General features: G+C 31.9%; 1 long non-coding RNA gene across 2 annotated transcripts; it reads left to right on the forward strand.

Annotated features, from left to right (window-relative positions):
- The first annotated feature begins 719 nt into the window (after positions 1–719).
- LOC148627938 (uncharacterized) lies at positions 720–4,706 on the forward strand. 2 transcript variants are annotated; one of them, XR_015919327.1, is made up of 4 exons: positions 720–793; positions 2,280–2,404; positions 2,776–2,903; positions 4,593–4,706. It is a non-coding gene; the product is annotated as an uncharacterized LOC148627938 (long non-coding RNA). The 2 variants fall into 2 exon arrangements; XR_015919326.1 differs by lacking the exon at positions 4,593–4,706 and adding an exon at positions 4,268–4,571.
- Positions 4,707–22,547: the final 17,841 nt, after the last annotated feature.

Genomic DNA, 22,547 nt, shown 5'->3' on the forward strand with positions numbered 1-22,547 from the left:
CTGTAAATGAATAATATAAAAATATTGATCACAATTATTAGACATTAGCAGTGTTCAGGTGTATCATTTAATCATGTACACTTCTAGGGTTAGCGTCCTTTGCTTTTCAAGAAACATGAAAAATAAACCAAAATGAACAGTACCCACATTTAAAACTGAATACAAATAATGGAATACAAATAAAACGATATCAAATACTGAAGACGAGTCCTCAGTTTTGAGCTTATGGCTTTCGTCGGGGGGGGGGGGTGGGTGGTAAAATATTGATTACGGAGGGACAGGCCGCAGTGTCACTCTTAAAATCCGTCATTTATTCGAGGTACACGAATATTCTTACGCAAGTTCAGACAAAAATGTTGATTTTTCGGTTGAACTAATGTTCTACATTTTGTTTCCTTTAAATCTTCGGGTAATTGTTTTGGCCTGCGTTGTTTAATACCACACGATTTATTATTTTGCCATATCAAGTTCAAGATCAAAGTCAAAATTTCAACGAATAATTTATTAATGAAGCATGTTTTCGGTGACAATTTTGTTGCCTTAATCTAATTTTGGCAATTTCGGATGTTTGTCCACTATTTCCAAGTTTTCACTTGTTTAGTAAAGAATGATTTCGCCATTAATATTAGTGTTGGTCATTAATGTGTCTTTGTGTCGTTATTTGACTTTAGAATTTATTTTGAAGGAGTGTCATCGTTCTGTTACCATGGATTTTATTACTTTTGTTGTCGGGGCATTTCAGAGCTTACAAGATGGTGTGTTTATATTTAGTGAAGACATTTTGGTGATCTCTGTAAGTATTTACTATTTTGTATTTAGATTATACGCTGAAATATATTTTTTCTATTTACAATTTAAAAAATTTTAAACACTGACATCTTTGATACAAAAATAAGAGTTGTGTTTGAGGATTGGAATGAGTCCTTTCAGTTAAGTTTAATTTTATTGAACACTATATTTCCTGCCATCTTTGTTCATTACATATCACCATACAAACAGTCATTGTTTTAACTCTCTTCCTCAACCTGTCTCATAACTTTTATTGGTTTTCAAGTTACTAATGGGACACAATTGACGTATTTACACTGATAAGAAAGTTGACAAAAATATTACTCTCTGCATGAAATGATCCCTAGCTGTACTTAATTTATTTTAGTATCACTATAACTCCTTGTTTGAAATAATGATTTTACACGTGTCTAACTCCTCGCTGGAAATATATATTTTTCAGCTGCAGAAACATATTTACAGGTTATTTATCAAATAAAAATATCGCAGATGTTGCAATAAACTAGCATTAATTTATCAATTGTCTTTATAAACAAATTGTATAACTGCATTGAATCATTTCTCGGTTATTTCAAAATAACAAGTCAACGACATTTGTGTCTTTTCTGATTAATCAGAATTTAAAAAAAAAGACTTTTTTGTATTTCATAATTATCAAAAATGTGTGTAATAGGATAGATGACTTCTTACAAACGCGTAATTATTATAGAGTAATCAAGGGAACCAAGGTAATCAAACGAATGTAATCCAGGGACAAAGACCAGACATGGAAAACAGACTCACACAACAAAGAACATAAAGTAACTAAAATCATACATATAAAGTAACAAATGCAAATGAGCAACTCGGACTCCACTAAAAACTGGGAGCATGGACCAGGTGCTACGATAGGGTAACGCGGCTATAACATACGTGCTTGTGTAGCCTAAATTTTTTAATTTCTACTATTTTGTCAAAAATCATATGGTTGGCAAAGTGATTTCCCAGAAAGTTTTTTTAAAGGGGGAATTTATAAAAATGAGGAGATTAAAAATAAAGTTAAGGTTATAAACACTCGTATAAATAATAATTTCATTGCGGTTTTAAGTTTCTCTTTTATGATATACTAGTACGTATCTAGTTTAAACATCGATGCATTTATATGTCCCATAAATGTGTCGTAGTGTAATTGTCTATATCATTTTATGGATCCATTAAAACACGTCAACTAAATTCATGACAGTTAGTCTGCGTTTTTCTTATCATTTTGTAGTTTCATTTTTTACTATTCTTTCACTTTAAACTTTTCTTTCTTTTTTTTTCATCGTTTTGGTTGTTTATTTGTTACTTCATAAGCGATTTGTTCCTAAAAAAAATTATGTAGCCTGCCCCGCCGGTGCAATTGGTCCTTAAACACAGTTTTTAGTGTTCAATTGTTGTTGGTTTTATGTGCGTTCCATTTTGGTTATTTAATGTTCCTTGTTGTGTGTGTCGTGTTTTTCTTTTTATAGTCGTCACTCCTTGATTACCGTTCATATCATAGTTCCCTCGATTTCCTTTCGTTTACTATCGAGCATGTGATCAGCAATTCGGTCGGTGATTCTATCAGAGGACATTTACCATAATGTTGCACCTGGTTCGTATTACGTTATACTACTTTATCCTATTGTTATAATAGTTCGTAATTTATAATACACACCCAAAAGTAGTTTCTTTCCTGAATAAGAACGATATGAAACAACAGAAAAAAGTATCTGTAGTGAGAAAAGACTATTGTACGTGAACTACCAAGATTCTACAAATTAATTCAAAATACAATAGCAGTGATCACATGAAGAATGAAAATTAAAACGTGCAAACAAAATAAAGTATTTTATGATTCTCTACTCCTTCTCACTCATAATAGCAATAGCTTTTGTGGCCAGTAAATTGCGTTATGGAAATGTGTTTTTTTGTTCATATCTACCCTTTGGTTTATTAAATGATTGAGTACTTTTTTACATGCAGGGCAGGTAAAATCATAGCCAGGAAATCATCAGTATATAACAAAGAATAAAAACAAGGGGGAAAAGGTAATTTCAAGAGGCAGAAACTGGTCACCATTGCGGAGCATTTGATTTCATCCCTTGATTTAGGTAGATTTGAGTTGTTAGTTTTGCCTGCATATATTTAACATTTAGTTCATATGTTTTTATACAGATTTTTCCTCGTTTGATTTGGTTTCTTTGGGTTTTTTTTCATTCGGTATTGCTATGTCGTTGACTTTACACTCAAACTATATAGATTGATGAATAAATAATGACAATTGCCGAATTTCAAATTTAAAAAAATGCCTGTGTTATTTCGGTATGTGGTGCATGTGTTTCAATGTGTTACCTCCCACGAACGGCGTGCACTTTAATAGAAATAATCGTATTCCTCAACTTACAAGTTTAATGTTTACAAGGTTTCAGAATATTCGTGAAAATTAGGACAGCTTTAGATTCAAGAGACTGAATCATGCCTTTGTATTGTTACATATGTCATGAAACATATATGTTTATACCTTTTTGTTAAGTCAGGTATATTTTGGTTGTTTTAAGCTGAATGTGTAGTGATTGGTTGTTTGTTTGTCTTAATATGTTAAAAGATAAATGAATAAAAATCTTTGTCGAACTTATAAGCTCCTCGCGTAAAAGTGCGTATGGTGTCTATGTGTTTTTATAGTGTCAGGATCTAGATTGTAGAACATTAAACATGGTTTTTTTTCTTTGGTTTGTTTTGTCTGATTTAATTTATTTCGATTTGTTCTTTATTTTTTAAGTATCTTACAAGGAACAAAAGTTACTATACAAAAACATAGTATAACTGAATTATAAGTGGTTTTTTTTTTTTTTTTTTTTTTTGTGAAATTTGATTTTATATGTAAAAGATGGCAAAAATTCTTTTTTTTCTCTATCTTTCCCTTTTCGTTTAATTTGATAATATCATTATATTTGCTTCCAACAAATACTTTACTTTGCTTTTATATTTTGTAAGTGTGACCTTGTGGTATTTCTGAAATACATTAAACCAAATTATTGTTGATAGTTAATCCATTGTCGAATTGTATCTAAAAACGTTCTTTACAGTATTTCAAAATTCATGTAATTTGATGTTGTTTTAAGTAAATGACAGTTTAAAAGTTTTATTATGAGAAAGATGCGACGCAAATTTCTATCTTAAAAGACTAAAGGTTACATCTTAGTACGTCAAAGGCTGTAATTTTTAGGAAGAAAAACGCGTAAACAGTCATCTGAATATTGTTATTATGGGATCAGAATTTCACCATTTCAATGTTTTTTTTACCAATAAAACTTAGTAGAGTAGACAACAAATTGATTTTTGGAATAATTTCAAAGATTAACAATTGAATATGATATACGTTGCTTTTTAGACAAAAACAAATAATACATTATAACAAACTTATATACATTCTTGAAAAATCGTTCATAGTAAATATTTTAAAATATCATTTTAGTTTCTATATGTATGATGAACGAAGGTGTTAAATGACTTTACGAGGAGGATACGAAACTCTATTGGGCATTTTGTTATGGACCATGTTAAATTCAATAGGGGCCGGCATGGATCGATGCTTAAAGTGCCTTTGACCCAAGCAAGTTCAAAAGAGAGTACATATTACTTAACCATTTAGTACTTATTGTGTACACAAGAACAGTTCTTCGCAAATCATATAGACCTATTTTAGATATCTTTAAGATTTGTTTTTAATTTTAAACCAGGTTATGCCATGTAACAAAATTTTAGCATTAAAGGTTGAAAACACGTTTTATGTTTTACAGAAGTTTCCCTAATCGTTAATACCAACCTTACACAAGCAGATGAATAATCAAGAAAACAAGAAGCGTTTTATCAACAGGAACAAATCGTTTAAAAGTTGATAATGTAAGCACAAGGTAGTCAAAATATCTTTTAAAAGTAATCATCAAACTTGTCATCTTACTTCTAGGCTCAATTCTAGATTCTAGTCTAGATTCAGTTTAGTAATTTATTGATTCTAGATCATATCTACAATAGCTAGTTTCAAACTAGATCATTCTTATTGATGCTTTGGTATATTTTACTTGCCTATATCATGATAAAATTTTTGTATGTTTTTTATGTAATTTAAATTAAGAATTGAAGCTTGCTGATACGTTGAAAATTGAACGCAACATAGGACGTATCCTGTCAACAGGTACACCAAAAGTCTCGCCTTTTTTATCTATACTTCACCGAATTCAACTTACCAGATGATAAAGGAGTAAATGTATAGTGGCAGCTATATGATATCCTACCATGAGGCCATCATTTGATAAACTTAACAATACATATCCAGAGAGATAACAACAAAATGTTCGAGCATGTTCATGTATTACATATAACTACATAATTGCGACATTGGTCGTGTTTTGAGACAACATGAAACGGGATAGTATAATAATATAATAGGGTTGAATGAACTGAATTTGAGCTAGTGTTAATGGCCTTGTTTTTTAAGTTGTTGTTTTTTGCACTAATGATGCTATGTTTTGCCTTTTCTGCTGTAACAAGGTCCGAAATTGATCAAGCAGGTGGCTTATCGTGACACAATATCGAACGAATAAAGATAAAAAAAACTATATCGGGTACAGGGATATGAACAAGTTAAAGTGAATAACTCATATCCTGTCTCTTAATTTATCACGACGTTTTTTTTTTTTTTTGTTTTTTTTTTTCTATTATTTTTTGTTATTATATTTTTGAAGTCTCATAAAGGAAGTTTATACTAGTTAATAAAAAATGTCTACTCATTGCCATCTGAAGTTTGGGCTTTAAGTGTCATGTCAATTAAACGGAACAAGCAAACAGGATTGAAAACACGTTTTACAGAATTTTACTTTATCGTGAATACCAAACGTACACAAGCGGACGAATAATACATCAAATTAACTTCGCAATCCTGTGGCGCTTTTTCAAAAAGTGTTATAATAAAAATTCCAAGTCTTTGATTTTAAACATTTACTGTTTCACTAGAAAATATTCCGGCATGATCAAACATTTTGTTAGAATGTAAATAACCATAGTATCATGACAGAGGTACGTGTATTTTTCATGTCAACGGTGACAGATAAACTGTTACAACAAGACAGATAACATTGAGACGTACATGTAATATGCGAAATTCTTTCACCCAAAGGTTTTACTTTGGCAGTCATTGAATGGCTCTTGTCAAGGTGACTTTTGTTTAACTGTATGATCAAAATTTACTGCATTGTACTTTTTAGGTTAAAAATGTGCAGATAATCATCTTTACATATTTATCTTTTTTTTCTTCGTTATTAACGTCACTGAAAGACAATAATGATACCACCTGTTTTTCAAAAATAGCAGTTTGTTTTATAACTTTTCATGATCATTTTCTGATCCATTTCAACATTTTAATTTTTCATGTTTCATGCTGTAATGAATTACCCGCATTGTTTACCGTGTCATTGTTTTTCTTTTTTTTTCGTTTATACCGGACTTGATATTTTATGAGCAACTCCGAGGGTGATTTTAGAAAAGTGGAGAACGCTTAGCCTATCGTTGCACCTGGTACATGTCCTGATTTATTTGTGTAGTCCGAGTTGCTCATTTGCCTTTGTTTCTTTGCACATGCTAGTTTTGTTATTTCATTCATTTGTTGTGTGTATCTGTTTCCCTGTCTGGTCTCCATCCTTCGATTATTCTTCGATTATTCGATTAATTTCTGATCGAATATTGGTTCCTTGTATACTTTTCCATACATGCCACTAGGTAGGCATATGAATCCTAAACAAAGTTGATTTAGTAAGGTGTAAGGGTGTGTAGTATCCATCAATTTCCACTGTGGACAAATCATCAATTTTCTGGTTGAAGAATTAAAAACAGTATATCTATTCTATTTTCTTCCTGTCATATCCCACTCCTTCAAATATCAATGCAAATTTTCATAATTTACCTTGGTCTTGTTATCACCCATACAAAGTACAAATTTAATGGATAATACAGTCGAGGTTAAAATAGCATTTTTTTTCTTTATACAAAATTAAAAAATTATTATAATTGCTCCATCGTAATTGCTGGCGCCATTGTAACATGGCAAAGACTAAACCTATACTTTAAGAGATGAAAACATCCTCAATTATGTAAAAACGAATATGCACTATGATATTGAACTTTACTTTAATATATGATTGGGTTTAGGGTATGTATGGTTCTAAGTAAATACGGAAACATGGTACAAAATAATTATAAAAATTTTCAGTCTGTTTCCGTTTTAATTACTATTATGTCATGTATGGACATTCCTCATTGGTATCAATGACCTTGTAGCGTACTTGGCCTTAATAGTTGCTAATTTGCTTAATTATGTATTTCTTGAATTTTGATTTGTCAATGGACTTAGCTAGTTTGACTTCTTGCATGTTTTGTCCTTCTCTACGTGCAAACACAGTTTGCAATATAGCGCTGCAGATGTTTGACCTTTGGTAATGCAATTTTGCTCATATGCCTCTTTTTGATAGTGTGATATTATGGGGTTAATCTATCTTGTAATGATTTTCTCAAGATGTATTTGCCATGTCTTTGTCTATGATTCTCAAGACGTTCTATGTTTATCAGGATTACTACATCCTGTGATGAACTCTTGGTTTTTATTTGGCAATTGGATTTTCGTACTTTTTTAGATATCTTGTTTCCAAATTCTTACATTTGTGTCTCGGGTAATGAACATTGGAATACGTCTTCGATATTCAAATTTTGTATACTTTTATATAATAGTACAGACATTAAGCATGAACATTTACTTTCGATCATTTATAATGTGAATTTTGATCTTAATCTTTGAAATCATATGTTATATTACTGACATGATTAGAAATATTTTTGTATTCATACTACAGAATAGTTTCTACGATAAGACAATTGTCAATTCCTATATTAACTCAATGTAGTTCAAGACCTAATACATGTGATGACGACTAAAAAAAGTATAAAAGAAAAACAACACATAAGAGAAACATGTCTAAACCGAACCCATAATAATATGAATACCTGTAGAATCAGACACATTTGAAAATTTTCTTTGTATCAATTAAATGCAATTTTTACCTTTAAAAAACTGGATACCTGTCTAAAATAAACCACTTTAAAATACAATGGGTTTGGTTTAGATATGATCCATTTTATTTTTAAATCCCATGAAAACCACATAAAGACCTCAGGGTGTATAACATCAGCAACAATTGTACTTTTGTCAAAATTTCATGTCACGTTTATCGCTACCCAAAAACAGTCTCGAAATAATCTCTTTTTTAGGGGGAGGGTTAGAAAGTTCTGTGTCCATCTGTTGTCTTATGTAGTATATGTACCTGAAAACAAGTATTTTTTTAATAGACGAATGCCAACTCATTTATTGTAGAATTATTGATTATCAACAGGTGTGCAAATAACAAAAAACTTTAATTATTACAGATAGAAAACAATGCATTGCAATCTGAATGAAAGTTTAATTACGCTTTTCATTAAACGCGATTTTTTGTTCAACCTTGGTGCGTTTTTACAACAAATGCATTGTGAAACTCTTAGGCTGTGATTCCCGATTTAGAATTTATTCTCCTACAATATTCATTCAACAACTTCAGCTACACTTGCAATTTGATTGCAGGTACATGTACACCAATAATGGCAGTGTAATTACTAACAAGTACAGTTCTTCATTATTACATGAAAAAAATTATAAATGGGCTTCCTTCACTGATGGGAAGGGGTCAATAACATTTCACCATTAAGTTGTATAGCCTGTTCCTTCCGTTAAAATCATTGATATGCTGATAACATCTTAATTTGACGAAATATTTACTCGCTATCATTTGCTAGAAGCGTTTTGAGGTATTTAAATTTTCAGAGCAACACTTCCACAAGCACTTAATTTTTGACACGAGGAGACAGGAAAACAGACAGATTGGAAATCTCGAATTTGTTAGTGTTTTACACTAAACGTGATAATATTTCAATGTTTTTTGTGTAGTAGTCAAGATGTTCTGATTGACCATTATCAAAGTATATTAAACAGTTGAATTGTTAAATAATCAAAGTTCAATACAAGGATAATGGGGGAAACCATTAGCGAAAGTTCCCTGTCAAAATATTTGGATTAGAGAGTATTACAGCACTCACTGGTGTAAAGCGGATGACCGTAACGATCGTTACGGTCATCCCAAGATGCAGGATGGAAATTCGAGTTAGAATAAGTTCCTTTAATAAAGTTGTCTATTCAAGTTATTCAACAAAATAAATATGGCAAATGGTTAGACATTCATCAATACTTGATATTTGAATCGGGAAGCATAAGGGTAAAACGTATAATTAATGAGAAAGTACAAGGTAAAAATATCGGCGGAATGACCGTAACAGAACAAGAAAGCGACGAACGGGATGACCGTGTCGGTTTTATTTGATACGATTTACCAGAAATACGAAATATTGGCAAACAACATACCGATGCATCAACAAAGACAATTTAAAGATATCAAAATCAAATATATAGCTGTAACATAAAACAGGGCGGATCCAGACACTTTGAAAAGGAGGGGCGCCAGCCGAGGTTACTCAGAAAAGAGGGGTGCTAGGACATTATTTGCCATTATTTTGTCGATTTTACATATGCAAATGGCAAATTTTCCAATAAAAAGGAGATGTGCTAACCCCCTTCACCCTTTCCTGGACCCGCCACTGTAAAAGCAGGAAACAGAGACGATATATACATAAAAAATAAAATACAGATTGTGTAGACAATAGGTCTATATCAAAAAACTGAAGATATTATTAAATTTTATAATTTCTTTATAATTATTATAATGAAATAGAGAAGATGTATAAGAATAATTATTATATATGTTTAAATTGATTTAACCTGAAGCAAATATATCTAGTGTTGGGAGCTTAGTTCGTGCACGTTGAAGCCTTAACTGCCCCCTTCTCGGTCATTGTTATAGGTATTATTGTGTTTTAATGCCAAGAAAAAAAACTCTCTGTTTAAGGTTTCATAGGATGAAAAAAATATGTTAGGTAGGTAAAATCATTCCAGTTTTTTTTTAAATTATTTTATATTGATACTTGAGGGTGGGGGGCTTTTTTTTAACACTAATAGTTCAACTAAGAAATGACAGTTTAGCGGCACTTTATCAAAAATGCCATAATAAATGTGCTAGGGTAGAAAAAAATAGGGTCGGTAATGTTACCTTGAACAGACTGGGCATAAGACGCCATCAAGGTAAATGAAATTTGCAATATATTATGTCAGTCAGGAAAATGTGGTAGAAAGTCAGCAATCTCATATTTTTTAGTATATTTTGTATCATGCATTCCGACATAATTTCATACAACGACACTAACTTGAACCAAAATATTTGTAGCAAGTAAATTTACCACATGAATCTGTTGAATGAGCAGATTGTCAATTTTCTTATCATAGCTGTTTCTCATTTCTCTTATCTGTTCATATTCATAACAGATCAGATGCCACATAAAATCTTATTATGAAATAAGAAATTGTATGCCACACATACACTCCCTGCCGTATGCAAGCCAATATTTTATGGTGTCATTTTCCATTGTTTTGTACAAAACAGCGCTTGCAGTAGAAGCCATTTGGAATGAATTTATTTAATATATCAATTTTAAAATTATTCAGTGAAATCTTTTGAAATTCAATGTTTATCATTATGGTAAAGTACCAACTCTCATCACGAAATATTTGTTTGTTTCTCATGTTACGGATACCTCTCGTCGCATGTTACAGTCATACTTAGAAATAGAAGATTCTTCGTTACGGTCACCCCGCCGATTTTTTTACCGTGTAATTTCTCTTATAATCATACGTTTTACCCCAATGCTTCAAATATCAAGCATTGATGAATGTCTAACCATTTGTCAAATTTATCTTGTTGAATAACTTGAATAGACAACTTTATTAAAGAAAATTATTCTATCCCGAATTTCCATCCTCCATCTTGGGGTGACCGTTACGGCCGTTACGGTCATCCGCTTTACCCCAGTGAGCACTGTAACATATAACAAAAACTTAATGGGTATTAAAAAAAAGACTGTATTCAACAGAAATCGTTTACTTCGTAAGCAATGACATTTCCAAGGTCAATGAAAAACACATTGCACAATACAGTAAAAACGATTTGAATCGTTTAAACGTACGGTTTAGGTTTTCCCTTGTAAATTTTGACCCTAAAACGTTTATATAAGACCATTTGTACAATAAGCAGCCAGGAACTTCTTACGCGGTTTACACATTTGTATTTGATTGCATCGTAAAGGGTTTCACTAAACAATCTTTTGAAATTAAAGATCTCACAACATATAATTTCCTTTCAGCTGCACTTCAGTGGGGGAGATTTTAATTGTAATTGTGTGTCAATATTTCAGTTGAACGCTATTCAGCCTATCCTTATACTGTTATAACAGTGTCCTTGGAACCAAGATCGATTCGAAAGACTATTGTTGTTTTTCAATAATTAACAATTGACACCCAATGACTGTATTTACTGTTAATTAAACGATCTATTTGAATAACTGACTGTTATTTCTTGATATTTTTTATATCCAAATCGATTGATAGTGGTGATTTGATATTTTGTCAATGAAAAATTGGATTGTCTTGTAACTAGTACAATGTCATAGACCATATACGATATTTAAGGCTTGGCTTGATGGTTTCTACTCAATTAAATTTGATACATTCATAATACTTTAGTAAATAGACAATTAGCAGCTTGGTTTCACAGTTTTGTAGCTTTTGGTGTATGTTATGACATAGTTGGAATCTCTTTAAGAAATAAAAATTTTGTCTATTGAAAAATAACATAAATTTTTCATGTGCATATTGTTTATTGCGCGAAGTGCAATAAACAAAATATTTACATGGAAAATTTATGTTATTTTTCAATAGACGATATTTTTATTATTGCCAATTCTTATAAATTAATTTTAGAATATATTTTTATCTTTAAACCTGAGAAAAGTAGCCCTGAATTTAACTGAATAGAGGCGTGTCAATATTTTTTTTAATCCATTGAGATATAACAAAATTATTTTAACCAATCAGATTACAGTATTTATCTCAAATTAGTTTATATATGAATGTATATGTCTATATATGTTTGTAGACAACACAGCACATAATAGAATGATAGAGGAGGGGAGCCAAATAAAGTGCAATGCTGATGAAAACACAATAGTTAAAAAGTATCCAATTTTTTTATTCGGTGTAAAGAAAAACGCACTCCTAAAACCAGTATTGTAGAAAAAATAGGTACAGTGTATTTGAAAGACATATTAAAATCATATATAAAGACGATAATAGTGAATTATTGTTGTTTTTCCTTTTATAATATTTATTTGTATCAATATAAGCAGAATATTGGAGATGAATGAAACTTTTATGATAATTCCCACGGTCAATTTAGATATGATTATGCAGGTGTCCTGTTTATAAGTAAAGTATCAATTCCTTGTATTTCATATACATATACTTCTCTTTTGACTTTGATTTTCGCAGACAGACAGTCTAAAACACTATCATAGGAAGTACTTATAAAGAAAATAATGGGTCGCAATAACGTTTCAATGTCATCGCCTTTCCTGTACTTAATTGTAGAAATCCGCAGCGCACTTTTCCGGTGTGTTTTGCTCCATATCATTATACATCGCACGTAGGAAGACGGTTAAAGAGTACAATCAGCAGTATTTGCTTTGTTGGAGTAAAAAGACAATTAAGAATGCGATAGAAATATGACATGAATCACATTGTTTGTATCAATTGAGAGTGTCAAATTTTTTTATTTTGTAAACCTCAGCTGGGATCAGAATAATCGAACTCTTTTGACGTCTACTTACTTCCGTATAAGGTACGAAATTAATAGTTTTGAATATCTGAGCAGATTACTTTTTTTTTGCGCCATAGAAACAAATCGTGTTATTTTTCATGCAAGTAACAGCAAAAGAAGGAGAATGACCGAATGGGTGCGTTTTTCTGTATTTTGCGTTTTATTGTTTTTTATTCTGTTTCTATTCATGTATTTTTTGGTTTGGTTAAGATTTGGTTTAGTTTTTTTCCCTTTCCATTTGGATTAAAATTGTTTAAGGAAGTAGACCTAGGGTATAGACACAACCCTTAAAAATCATTGGAACGTTTGTATTCAGCATTTTACATCAATCTTAAGTAAGCATCTAATTAACTTGGATTGATTTTATTCTGCTTCAAACAAAAGCTTGAGAGGTTTTGGTGAAATTGAGTATGATGCAAATATATCACTGATTTAATGAGTTGTGTCCCTTACCCTAGGTCTACCTCCTTAATTTGGTTATTTAGTTTCGTGGAAGTACGTTTGTTTGTTATTTCTTGTTTCCGTTGCTGCTGGTTCTTTTAGTTCCGTAATCAGGAGCGACTTACATAAAACAGTTGGAATTTAATGACCATTTGTTTCCAGTGCCTGTTTTTGTTTGTTTTTTTTTTTTTTGTTTGGTTTTTTTTTGTTTAAGGCATTAACCAATGTTAAACTTTATTGGGACTTATTGTGTAACATGTGCACGTGAAATATTCATATTCTTTTCCTTGTAATTTACTTTTCCTTCCTATATATACCTAAGATTTAATTTGTTTGATTGTCGGGGTTTAACGGCCGAGCATCAATATTTCAGCTATATTCAGACGATGAACATGAAATTGATGGTAAAATGAACATGAAATATTGACGAAATGAAAAAGGGATGGGACACAAGAACAATGGGGTCTACAATTTTGATTGCCACTGGAAATAGGGAGAGATGGGTAGGGTCGGGCAATTTAGCCTCCTGTGGCGGAGCCCTATGGGTCCTACTCCGGGAGAATTCCACAGTAGGGTTCTTTAACGTGCGAGGAACGTGGCATCTGTCCCAACACGGTGCACCACTTTGGTTTGCGGTCAGATTTTCCGTATTATAGCCTGACAACCCCAGCATGTAACACGCCAGGGGTACCCCATTCCACCACCTGGGGCACACATCCCAGTTGCTCTGTGGGCAGAGCGCCCTAGCCCCCAGCTAGGGTTCTGAGCACTATTTAGTCGCCTTTTACGACAAGCTTAGCGCTGCTGCAGGCCTATTCTTTTAACACCCGGACCTGCACTGGGCCCTAAGATTTAAGGATTCTTGAAGATTTGAACATTACATGATGCATTCGGCCATTTTCCCATATCAAATTCAGAAACAAATGATGTGTTACACAATCATAAAATGAAATGCACAACCTGGGGGAATGTCAGCTAATTAACTTCATACTGTGAAATCAGTGTAAACCAAACGCCGAACAATCCAAAACCTATCTCAACGAGATGCGTTTTTAGTCCCAATTTATCGATTTGAATGTACTATGAACCTTGCTTAACCGAACACCTCTCTAAACCAAACCAACTTTAAAATTCAAACGACTTTCGGTTAAAACAGGTTTCACTATATTACAAACCTGAGATATTCAGTTAAGGAGACCGTTGTGAAGAATAAGGCATTAAATGAAAGTTATAGGACTATGAACAAGATACATGTAGAAGAGTAAATATATAATTTACTTTCACAAAAATATAATTTTATAGGTACTTGTATAAATGATAATAAAAGTTCAAAGCATACTTTCAGTGTTTATATCGGAAAGTATAATTTATAAAATTACTTTGCATCTTTGTGTGAATTCTTTATTTTAGGAATGAGGAATAAAAATTCCACGTTTCCATCAATTCGTCTGCTTAACAGTTCAAATAGTCAGCATTTCTATTCCAAAACCATTCAATTGGTTTGTTAAAATGTATTATTTGTAATTTACACAAAAGGGTGGGTAAATTATTCTTTGTAACCTGTTGCCTGTTGCCTGTAAGAGTATATAATTCAACTTCTGAATTTTAAATCGCAGCAACTTCTCCTTACCATGAATAAACTTTGTGAACTTGACGATAATGTATCAAATGTTCATGAATAAATATATATAAGGAAGAAAAAATAAAGTCAGATATATTTTAGATGGTTGATTATTCCATTTCAATTACTATTCTGTGTTAGAATTGGGTAATGGATGGAACATCAATAATATTCCCAATTTTGTCTTTTTTGTCTAAAAAATTTCCGTCTTGGAAACAACCAAACAAACTATTTAAATTCATCCCGAAGCATTAGTGACATAGAAACTTTTTGACTGCTTATATAGGAAAAAAGTGTGGGGAAATTTTCCCACCATTTTTCCATAGTGCAATCCAACTGAATTTGACCTATCAATATCTAAAAAAGGCAAACTTTACAAATACTTTGATGATTATTTCTGAAGATTATGAGGTATAAATACTTGGATTGTGCAATAAAATCTTTGCGTTATTTTTTCTTCATGTGCCACCCCTTACACATATTTTGCATGATTCTTATACAGAGAGGTACTTGAATTATTTAACTTGTCAAGCAGCACAACTCTTCTTAAACCATTTATCGTACAGTCATTGATTTTGATAGAATTTTGTTTAGATTTTTTTTTAATCATACGATCATGAAAGAAGAGTAAGCCTTGGGGATCATATTCAACTCCACAATTTCCGAGTGTTGCGGTGGGTATTCTTTTGGGATCGTGGTAACTGAATTCTTAATCTCTCTATTTACGTATTTGGTGGATTGTTTTACTTTAATTTCTACAAATTTGTTTTCATCGAGCCATGAGTAGTAAAGGCCAATTTTCAGCAGTGTTGTGTTATCTATAACCTTAAAGAAATGGAATCGCATTAAAAAAATAACGACTCAATAAAAACCATTCGTATACTACAATTTTGATATCTGATGTTTTATATACAACATATACATGTACGTATGAAAAAAGTTTCAATAATGTCCAATTTACATTTGTTGTTAATCAATTCTATTATGTAATGCTAGTTGGGTCAGGTAGGTAAACAAGAAGACACTGGAATATACTAACGAGTCGTCATTTTCAACGAAAAATAAACGATACGTGCTTAACTGCCAAGGTCTCTGAAAGAAAGATATATAGGTACGTGACAATTTACACCGACGAAAGACATTCAAAAGACACAAGATACTGTTGAATTAATGAAAAAATAAATTAATCCGAGCTATAAATAATATCATTTTTCAAAGACGGACCTCACAATTGTCGTGAAACTTGACATGCTCTCTAGGTTAAGGTAATACTTGGAAGGGAATATTGGCGCGTTGTTTTGGAAAGAGTAAAACTTGGGAATATCGATGGAATTGTCTAAGCTTATGGTAAACCTTGGAATTGTGTAGATGTTTTTTTTATTCTTAGTTATTTCTTAATATGAAACCTTAATTTTGCAAGATTCGTTTTCAAAGTATTTTTAGTGTAAGATATCGAATAAAAGTGGTTTATGATCTTTGACACTACAACTTGCATGTATACAACACAATGCCCTTAAGATTCAAACATTCCTAGATGACACTGCTGTTTAGAAACCCTAAAATGTTAAACTATATTTAATTTATTGTATTTCATGTAAAGCAAATACTCGGTACTTCTTTTTGCCATTTACTGTTGACAGATGTAATAAACAAGAGTTTTCTTACCAGACTATAGTCCAGATACTTTCGGGCTTACTTCTAAATGAATATTAAGTTTATTCATCTTATTTGCTGCAAACCACTTAAATCAAAACGTATACTTTTGTATTGGGGGAGTTAATACGTATATAGGGTTTAGGAAATTCTAATAACATACAGCATGATTTAATGGCTTTCATAGGATTTTTTTTAGAAATGATAAAATGATATATAAGTATTTAGGAATCAAAATATCCAAATGCAGATGAATAAAATTAACATCTGAGCAATCCCAAGCACAGTGACAACATTATTTTGTCTTGAATCTAATTAGAATTTTTAACCCAATAGAAACCGAATGATTCAACTCTAGTAAAATATCAATGTCGTTGAACTCGACCCATATTGTAAAATTGATATCTTAAAATGTTGTCATTAACAGCATACTAAATATATCATTAATATCTAATAATGGATATGGAGGGAGCAATAATAGTTCTTCTTCTTCTTATTATTATTATTGAAAATATTTGCTGCTGATGAGAGGTTACTACCTTAAAACATGTCCTATCGAAGTTTGCAATATATATAATTGGTATTTTTGTTCTTGTTCAACCAAACATGAATGACTAACAAAAATCGGAAAGCGATAGACATGTACATGTACTAGCACTTCATGATCATTCTCTTGAACACATGTTACTTAATCTGGATAAATGATTTATAGGAAATAAGATTGAATATCGTAACTGTATCATGGTGTCAAAAACGCAACTCTTCATTCTCTTGAGGTTAAATTCACGCCAATTTTTTCTAAGTATTTGATGACCATGACGTTATTACAATTAGCATATTGGAGTCGAACGCCAAAGCGGGCGTTGTAAACCTAGTACCCTAGTTTCTTAATACATTAATAATTTACCATATAATCTCTAAGCAGACTTCAGTCTTTGGTTTAATATGAAAACTTTCTTACATCTTTTTTTGTTATTTGCTCATTTGTGTATATGATGATTGTTTTTCTTGAATTTGTTGTTTTTTTGTTTGTGTCTTGTTCATATCTTTTTTGTATGTTCCTTTATTGTAAAAATATTTTCCTCATGTGTTCGTTCTACCAATTATAAATTTGAATCAATTTTTCACTTCCATTTTTTTTCGACGCAGTCGGTATATCTTCGCTTTTTACCCTTTGACCTTAAGGACGCTCTTCTATGGAAACGCAAGTCACCTGATCGCAATTCGTTTTCCCGATTGGCCAAATACTGATAACTTAGTGGCGTTCGAAGAATCTGTATCGAAATTTTGGAATTGCGTTCGAAGGAAACTTTATCGGAACCTTAAAAATTGCGTGCCATGTGTTATTTTCTTGAAAGAAATGTAGAAACGTAGAAGTAAAAAAGAACAAAATTTTACTGCGTCGGCTATCTTTTTTTAAAGATAATACATATTTTTACCTGGATTCTGACTTTTGTTTTTTATTTTACTCTAAAGGTAAAATCTGCAAATAACAAGCTTTTTCAAGAAATTATAAAAGAGCTTTAACGCGTGTCAAAATAAGAAACTTTCGAAAACAGAATGTTCTTTGTGTGAATTTTTCATATTCAAATTCAACGAGAATATTCAGATGAATTTATGACTTGCTTTTCATCATCCATTTAAAAACATTCCTTAGTGAAGCTGGTAAAATACTTTCGATTCCCGGTTATGCAAATATATTTTCATTATTTCATTATTTTGGCAGTGTATATAAATAGATGAAAACAAAGTATGTAAGCATTATATGTTCAAGTAATTGAAAGTTTCAGAACACCGTAAAATCAAATCAAAAGAGTAATGAGCAATACGTTCAATTCAGTAGTTATGTAATTCTCCGTCAAAGAATCGGGCAAAATGTAAGGCGTGGCACATGAAGGAAAAACGCAGAGATTTTATTGCATTAGCCAATTAATTGTACCTGATAACCACCAAAAATTACCATCGAAGTGTTTGTAAAATTTGCCTTTTTAAGATATTGATAGATCAAATTTAGTTGAAATGCCCTATGGAAAAATGGCGGGAATTTTTTCCGCTCTCTTTCCCTACATAAGCAGTCATAAAATATCTACGTCACTGATGCTGCAGGATGAATTTAAATAGTTTATTGGTCGTTCTTTAGATGCACTGAATATATTTTAGGCAAAAATGACAAAATTGGGAAAATGATGTGCCACCCATTGTCTGATTCTTACACAGAACGGTACTTAAAAGATAATACCTACATGTTTTACATTTTTTCCAATGGAATTTTACGATCACAACTCATATGTTTGGCGGAGCCTGTTGAAAATCTAATAACTTTTTGTTTCGTGCTACACTTGCAATTATGCTTCTGAAATGGTTATGTTGTTTCACTACAAAGTAATGTCTATCATCGTCGATTGATAGGACGCAACTCCTCCATGAGGACAGATTTGCTCGTCCTTTTTAATTTCGTCTACCCACAACAAGAAGATTTTATGAGCAAATCAGCACGTGTTTCTCAGAAAGCAGAGGACGTTTACCCTACCGGTGCACCTGGTGGATACTCTCAGTTATCACTGGAGTCCGAGTTGTTCATTTCCTGTTTTTTCTTTGTACGTTCTATTTCAGTTTGTCATGTTCTTTGTTGTGTGTGTCTATTTTACCTTTCCAGTTGTTATCTATGGATTTTATTCTTTAGATTGCCGTTCGAATCCTTGTCCCCTTTGATTTGGGTCGTAAGTCTTACATTTGTAAGTTATTTTAACAGCAACTTTCGACTCTCTGAGTTTTATTTTTTTATTGTTTGGTTTTTGTTTTTGTTTTTATTTTTTTTATTTGCTTCTCAGTGGCCAATTATTAACGATACAGAAAAGTTCAATGAACTGTGTTTCTGTTTTCTTAGCTTTTGCTTTGGGATTAAAATCCCAAACTCGTTTTTTTCTTGAAACTGAATATTAGTTTGTAATTCATTGAAATGGTTAGGATGAAATCAATCACGTAAAGTAAATAAGTTTTAAAGTAATGGGAAATAACTCTTTGATCTATTTATAGTTGAGTTGATTTGTGTGGAAATTGTTAAATCTTAATCTGAGTCATCCACTTTTAAAACAGTTAAAAAGTTTTTTTCTCTGACATCATAATGGGTTTAACATATCATTGAAATGAAAATAAATATGATCTGCTGCTCATATCAAAGGATCTGCCTTGTTTTTACATATAGACTGTCTCTGAATCTTTTTGCTTTAGCAAGTAGACAGTACTCCAAATTCTCTACACCCTCTTCATAAACTTTTGACATACTTATCAGTGCCAATTCACCAACACATTGAATGTGCAATATCATGCAAATACATATGAACCGTAAGAGACCATTAAGTGAATTAATTAACTACCAATGTGGAACTTTCTGTTTCAGTTTGCAGGTCGATTTTCTTAACTTTACAAATTTACAAATGCCTTGTATATATACAGTGTATCTACAGTCTAATCTTTCTTATGTCCGAATATTTGAAACCTTATTAGGCACTTAGTGTTTCTGTTCGGTTTCGAAATTCATTTGATTAAATCAGATTCAGAATACAACAATACCAATCATATTAATATTACACATTTCGATATGCTGTACACGTTTGAAACGGGTAATCTCTCATCCTACCTACCTATCTAATCATCTCCGTGTTGGAACTTACATACGGCCGTCGACAGAGGCGTCTAATGTTGCCTTCCTGGGACCAATGTTTGACTTACTCCCATGTCCAGCCTATGTCTCTTGGCTCCTTTTCGGTAAATCTTCGCTATGTTTTTTCTTGGTCTGCCTCGTTTACTCTTCCCTGGTGGCGTCCATCTCATTGAAACCCCTGGGATGGAATCTGGGTGCATCCTGCAGACATTTTATTTTTTATCTATTTCCATTTCTTTCTTTTGATGACTTGTGATAGAGGTGCCTGTCCTCTTGTATAGTTCAGCATTTGATATGGTTTGTATCCAAAAGATACGCAAGTTCTTTGGAGACATCTAGTCTGAAACACCTCAAGCTGGTTTATGAGGGCTGTTGTCTTCCACGATTAGGCGCCATATAACAGTAATTTGTCATCAGCAGCATAATAAGGGAAAGAAACAAAGTAAGATATAAATGACAAAAATATAAATATTGCATACAAGAAGAACTCAACATCAAAAGTATCGAAATAGGAAGTCAATTCCAGCACCAAGAGATTCTTAGAACTTAGAACTTCGAACTCAGTTTAGGTAAGTTTAACTGTACCACGACCTTGGACGAAGGATATTGAAACTAAAACTTTGTATAACTTTACCATTAAATGTCGTTTTAATCCTTTATAACTACACTTAAAAAGAGTCTTGTATATTTTAATAATCTATATACATGTTATTAAAGTTAAGATCTTAAAGAAGCCAGATCTTGTGGTCAATTAAATCTTCAAAAGCTTGTTATCTGTAAATACTACCGTGACCAACGCAAAGATTTTCAAACACTGTCTTAATTATGAACGCTCTTGATAAAAACATATCTTAGGTCAAATAGATCGACAGATAGTTGCCCTCTTTTCTAAGTATTTTATGGAGTGATCGTGTATCCTGTAATGCTATAAACTGTGTTACCTGAAATTGTCCTGAATATGCTCCCACAACTATGGGAGATTTGTTCAAATTCGCTCCATAAAATGTGTGATTGGATGTAAGCTGAAACCTCTACCTTGGGACTAGGCCTAGTGCATTATGCGATTGTCACACATATTTGTCTTTTTTTTAGAGAAATCCAGTAAATTCAGAAAAAGTCAGAAGAAAGAATATTGCTTTATGAAAAAAATGGTTCATTATTATTATTATCTAATTTCCTTTTAATAGCCATAAAATTAATATTTTTTCGACATGACCGTCGGATTAACTGTTTTGTACTTGATCGAATAACAATGCCAATGCGGCATTGACCCGAATCCACAATTATTTTCACCTTAATCACATGTTTTTCAAAATTCGGTCAAAAATGATTTTTTTTATGTCAGTTATGAATTTTCCTTCCTATATCTGATTATCTTTTTGCCTCGAGGATAACACATGAATATTTACAAAACAATTCTGTTAAATATCATTTACAGAACAAGTGGGAAATGTCAACTTGCCGTTCAAATGCACCATAACCTTTATGCTTAATTAAAAGAGATTGGATTGTCAATACACAATTCACCTGTCTAAACCAATATCAACGGAAAAGAAGAGTTTATCGCTTAACTGTTACTGTTTGTTTTACAGGTTCAAATGATATTGATAAAACGTCACCGGTTTTGTTCAGCTTTCAATAACAACAACAAAAATGAGTTTTCGGTTGTATAGATTTTTCATAGTGCTTATAGATTTTATGATATAAACCGTCTTAATTTATTTTCAATTAATTACATCTATTATGAGTATACCCCGCTTTAAGTGGGGTATACAGTGATACGGTTTATCAATTGTTGGAGTTAGGGGTATCAAGTTAGTGAGCATTGCTCACAGTTTTTCGATTTTAAACAATACTTCTTAATTGATGTTTTATATTTGGTCTTTGTCTCACATTTTAGTAATGATTTTTGCGTGTGTTTAAGATATAATTTTTAACTAACCATAAATATAAACCAGCTCATTCGTGCTCATTCTTATTTTCAAAGTAAAACAATAGCCATCGTACAAAAGTATTTACGACCATAAAATATATAATTCTCATTACGAATATGAATTGTTTTCGTGTAAACATTTAAGATGCTGACGGAAAAGAGCGGCATGTGATATCATTTACCGTACTATGAGAGTGAACATAAAATTGTTTATTTATATCCTCCTTTGATATAATTGTGTAATATGTATGACTGTGACGCAAAAATTGTTTATCCTATAAACTTATATTGTGGTCTATCTTCGATAATTTGGTCAATATTTACTAGACAAGATTGGAGTGGTCTACATTTAAACTTGTTTACATGTATGTCCAGTGGTCGTGTCAACACTGACCACGTGTTTGCGTAAGTGGGACTTTCACCCTCTAATAGGCACTCCGAATAAATTATAAATACCTTTCGAATAAATATTTGAGACCAGTTAAGTAAAGCTACTTTTAAATAGTGTGTTTACAACTTTCACAATCCTTTTATTTTTATTCG

This window comes from Perna viridis, chromosome 1, assembly GCF_037379345.1.
Source record: "Perna viridis isolate PV_CMFRI_1.1 ecotype Kerala chromosome 1, ASM3737934v1, whole genome shotgun sequence".
Taxonomy (NCBI): domain Eukaryota; kingdom Metazoa; phylum Mollusca; class Bivalvia; order Mytilida; family Mytilidae; genus Perna; species Perna viridis.